Consider the following 6,000-nt stretch of genomic DNA (forward strand, 5'->3'; position numbering starts at 1 on the left):
TTCTACGAACTTTGCTTTGGTTCTTGCAGTTCCTTCTTCCGAAACATTTTTGGCTCCGAACAACAGCTCTTGGTGTAATAGGTATAATTGTTGCATTATTTACAGGTTTCTGTATTATTTAAAGCACCAATACAAAGATTATGGTTTTGTAAGAATGCTTAAAAAAAGTGTTCCCGGTTCAAAATAAAGCTCCATCAATAGCATATGTGTCATGCTAAATAACTTGTATGCACATTGTTGTAAATTGTACCGATTTGTTTGGCTTGTAACAATAGCAGAACCCTTTTTGGTGCTAAATAGAACCCTTTTTATAAGGTTCTATAAAGAACCATTCTTTGAAAATGCTATATAATTGTATACAGTATATAATACACACACACACACACACACACACACACACACACACACACACACACACACACACACACACACACACACACACACACACACACATATATATATATATATATATATATATATATATATATATATATATATATATATGTCATTTTCATATAACCTTAATGGTGTTATAAATAACCTTTCTATTAATAGTTTATTTTTATCATTATTAGTATATTAGATCTTATAGACTGTTATCTTTACAGTTACAGTGTGTTTCTTCTATTTATTTTTTTGTAAAAACAATTATGTTTATGAAGGCCAGCAAAAAAAAAAGGACAGTATAAGTCTTTTACAATGTTAAAAAGAAAAGGTGATATAAAGTCATGGGATAGCTTTAATGTTTTTTTATGTTTATATAATGTTTATGCATGAAGTATTTATTTTTTTATCTAACAATATGGATCATAAATTCAATATCTCTGTTACTTAGTGGATAAGATTAAGTGAACAGAGCATGCTCTCACTTACATGTTCTGTTAAACTACAAAGAGAAAAAGACATGACTGGTAGGAAACCAGAAACAACTCGAAAGTTAAAATGTATAGACATTTTAAGAAAGAAATAATTTACCTGTTAAAAGTGTTGACTGCCTGTGTAATTGGATGGCTGCTGAGCTCCAGGAAATCAGTAATGAGGTGGCTTTGACAGTAACAGATTTGAAAATCAAAAAGGTGGAAAAAATAGACCCATAAACTTTAACAAAAAGAACTATTTCAGCATATAGACCTTATGCGCCAGAGAAACAAGGGCGCAGCCATCTTTAAAATATTGTCTTTGAACTCGCTCTGTATATTTATATGGCGTCACTGTCCAGCAGGACGATACAGCTCTAAATAGAGCTGTTATTATGTTTAAAGAACCTTTAAAGAACCATCTTTTTTGAGTGTGCTTTGCTAAAGACTTATATTATTATTTATTTTAATATGTATGTTAAAGTGTATGTTGAGTTTTCTACGTTGTTTAAATCACCTTTTTTAGTCACAGTCAGTCAGTCACCTTTATTTCTATAGCGCTTTTTACAATACAGATTGTTTAAAAGTAGCTTTACAGTGATAACAGGAAAATAATGCAACAAAGCTTGTTTCGGCTGTACAGCAGATTTTCGGAAGAAAATTGTGTCATTGTCCAACATAAGTTCTCATACAATAGTGTCAATGCAGGCAGATCAATAATATTGTTGAATATTTAGTGTCCCCATCTAAGCAAGCCATAGGCAACAGTGGCAAGGAACCACTAGTGGTGCGCCTTCTAGTCTATACGCAGATAAAGTTCTGGGTGTGCTTTACAGATAATTCTATAATTCATGTATGTTGATTTTTCTCTATGTAAAGAGTTCCATACTGGCATACAATTTGAAAGTTGGAGCATGCCATACTAACATGTATATTATTTACAAAACTGACAGACAATTAAAAATAATTTCTGTGATAAATAGGCACACGTTTTGAACCATTTCTACAGCATCAGAATTGTCTCATGTTTTTCTTTCTTTGCAGGTTTGCATTTAACCTGAATTAAAGCATTTCCACGATATTGGACCAAAGTGTTGAATTTCATGTGAAAATATCCTGAGAAAGCTTTGAGCGAAGCGGTGCGTGTTGAGAAGTATCATGTAGCCCTGCCCCCATCTGAACGGCAGCAATTAGAGCAGCACATTCACTCCCGTCTCAAAGCTGAGAACAAGTCCCTCTAACCTTTTCCTCTCACTTCTGAGCGACGAAATCCCCTGTATACATCGACGGCGTAGAAAGAGGGACCTGTCAAACCCACTGCCGTACTTTCATAAGGACCAGTGGCACAAACACAAAGTCCAATCAAGCTTAACTCACCTGGACCTTAACCAAAGTTGGAAGAACATTCTCTCCCTTCATCAGGTGACATTTCCTCCTGCCAGCGTCTTCCCTCCCCTGCCTGCACGGAACATCAGAGATTGGACAGCTTTTGCGGAGAGCAGGACTATTAACGAGAGCATGAGCCGTAAACTGCATGTAGTGACTGTGTAAGCCAAGCTGGTGCTGAGATTGCTATGTAAGCTAAGAGCTGTGTTATCTTCTCCTACAATGGTGAAGAGACTTGTTCACAGTCTCTCTATGCTTTCACTTCCTGTGTGGTTTGATTATTACGACAGCAGTTAAAAACCTTTATTAAGTTTTTTTTTTACACCACTGTCTGTCATAAATAATCATATATTTAGTGGCACAGTCTACAGACCTGACTTGACAGGGTGGTGTGGTGAAGGTTAAAGCTCAGGAATCAATCGTGCCATGGTGTCCTAACCGGGCAATTTCTGAAAATGTTATTTCTTCCATGTAAACACATATATTTGGGAGCAGCACATTCAGTTAATCAACTCAACACGCCAGGAGGTATATATACAGCAGACTTCTGTCCCACGACAGTTTTCCAACATTCCTCTACAACCCCATCTCCTCACTCCTAACTATTCCTATCCCAGTACCCCCCACTCTAGGTTCGGGTTAAATTCCAAGCTCGGAGCCCTACCCTCGGACAGTGGGCCAAATACGCATAACCTAAGTGTGAACTCGTGAAATAAAAAGTGTCACAATACTTTGTTGTTAGCTCAATTTCTATTCCCACAGCTTCGCCCTGGGTAACTACACATAGTGATGTCTTACTGGCCTAAAATTTCCACACACAAAAGAAGTCACACCACAAAACTCAAATTTAAATCACATTTACCCAACCAGTGTAGACAAACAAATTGCTTGTCACTGGAATCTTATTGCAGTGGCGCGGTGTTCATCCAAAAACGGAAATTTTTGCACTGTTTGAATGTGCCCAAGTGCAAATTAGTGGAATAAATTTCAGAGAATTATGACAAAAATGTCTGTATGTTCCTCACACAAAGCTATATTGTATGGCTTTAGAAGACTTTGAATTCACTAGCACAAATTTGACATGGTTTACTGTTTTGTTTTTTACAATTATTTTGTGAATGTTTTATGATGTTCGTATGAAAAAGAGCATCCTGTATTTTCTTTTCAACGTTTTCACTAGACTAATTCAGAACTTATGGATGTGAACAAACACCCGCTATTATCCCAAGCAAGAACTTGAGTGAAAGTATTCACTATATTGACTCGCGTATTAAAGTTTGGGCTATAACTGTAATCCATCACCACGTTTTCTCATGGAACTAAAAGTGAGTAAAAGTGTTTGTTCACCACTCTAAGAAGTGCTCAGCGCTTCCAGACCCCTGTATGCTCTGACCCATTGAAAGACTGCAGAAAAACCTTCAGATCATTGAACACTCGAGCTGCTCCCTTTGGCCCTTTAACATCACATGATAGATGATCACTTCTACGGCACTAGTTAAAGCACACTATTAACTTTGTATTTAAAAATGGTAATGTAATTGATTCACCAATTGATTTATTGATGTTAATTCAAGTGTTTCACAAATTAATCACATTATAGAAATTAATTTACTATATTTTATGAGCTGTTGTGTGATTAACTAATGATATGAATTAATCAAGCTTAATAAGAATTCAAGCAGTATTGTTTGGCCAATTTGTCACTTGGTTAAAAGCAGGGCGAATACAGGGTTTGATTTACGAGGTTCAGGACTACTGTATGCAGCACAGAGAAAAAATTGCCTGTCTGTGACACAACTCTTATCGCAAAACATATGGACGAACAAGAGCCCAAGCATATCAAGCATGACACTGTACATTTCTGTTCTGAAGAACAGGAACAGGACAGATATGTGTTGAGTTAACACTGCCTCATTTTACAGTTTGGCGGTAGTAAATTACAATATGGTGAATAATAATAATAATAATAATAGTTCCAATGTGCCATATACAAATAACACACTTTCTTGTCCCACCAGTATGAGAGTATCTACCAAGAGCATAGGAGTACATGAAGTAAAATGATTGAAAAACAAATCAATCAATCAATCAATCAAGCTCCTATATGTTCCACTATTCACAGGTTTTGTGTTGGAAGATGAGAATAGATTTGTCCTCGTGGTGGTCAGTGGTTTAGCAGTAATTATTTTCACCCCCCAGAGACCTTGTTAAGAAGTTCATTAGTCCAGGTCTGATGTCTTTTAAACTATTGATCGTTGAGTCAATGTAAAAATAACAACTCCTGTTATAAAGCAGTTGTCCACAGCAATTGCAACATAAATTATTTAAAAAGGCCACATTGGCCCTGGCCATGAAGCCATCAATCAGAAGATATGACCGTCACAAAAAGAGCCTGAGCTTCACAGAGCTTCTCCTCCAATGAGAACAATCCCATCATGCAGGTGATGGACAGGAAGAGAGACTGACCTGGTGTCACCTGTATTGTGGCTGCCGTCTTTGAACATCGGCTCTCTGCTCTCTTCTGATAGATAGACTGGGCAAATGGATTCTCCACTTACTTCTGGCCTCCCTCTGAGCGCGCACTTCAATTTGTCTAACACTAAAAGACTGACAGAATGGCGGGCAAAAATCTGAAAGAAAACGGATGAATTTTTTATGGAATGTTTGGATTGAGTTGCAAGAGGCGCCATTTTTATTCATAAATGGAATTGAGGGATTCATGCCCCATAAAGTGACCCCTGGAATCAATTCTATCAAATGAACTAACTCCTGTTGTGTTCCTGTGGGCCTGGGGAGTAATGCCAATGCATTGATAAACACATTTTCAGCGCTTTTCATTTCATCTGCCCTGTGCTCTGCAGTGTTATGGTCTACTGTGCTGTTTGCCAATGTAGTTTACAACGCTCCATAATAGGAGTTAAGCAAAGTCATACTGTCAAGCACTATTACACATCAAGATTGTTTAAGAGACTCAATATTATTTAAAAGGATTGAAATCGCCTTAATACGTCGGCTGTTCTTCCCAGAGAGAAGTGAGATTAAACGGAAAGCAAATAAAGACTTTTGCTCAAAGACTTGAGTCAGGGCATTTTCTGTTTCTCGGGAGGAGGGTTCTAGAAACCTATTCTCTTCACTTTCAAATTATTTTCGTGATGCAAGAATTATAATAATTATTTTTTATAATAATAAAAAATTATAATACAGTTAATTCTAAAGAAGTCCCCTGCTTCTCAATTCAATTCAAGTCACCTTTATTTATATAGTGCTTAATACAATACAGATAGTTTCAAAGCAGCTTTACTTAAATCAAACTTAAACATTCCAAGACCAACTGATCTGAACTTTTCTATGCACAGTAATTGTTTAGATGAAAACTTTCACTGTATGACTATTTTTTTTTTCTGAGTTATATTTCAGTACCACATATGAAAATCCCATTCTAAGTCTCCACATCTATGAAAGAACTGCCTGAGCAACAAAGTCTGGATTTGGTACTGTTATTGAGTGATGCTGTACTTGAAATTTAAACAGAAATAAAGCAGCAGTTCCAAACATACACAGCCTTAATTGCTGCCGTGTCAGCTTTCATAATTGAATTCCTCATGGCTATCAGGCTTAGTATGTGCATTGAGCATTGCGTTAATTGACAAAAGAATCCTCCTCAGCGTGTAAGACATCCTCTTCCCTGAGGCTTTGTAGCCACTCTTGGCTTCTCACTCTGCAGCGCTCCAACACCTAGATTCTCATTTACACCCCA

The sequence above is a fragment of the Phoxinus phoxinus genome (genome assembly GCF_949152265.1).
Source record: "Phoxinus phoxinus genome assembly, chromosome: 7".
In the NCBI taxonomy this organism is placed as follows: Eukaryota; Metazoa; Chordata; class Actinopteri; order Cypriniformes; family Leuciscidae; genus Phoxinus; species Phoxinus phoxinus.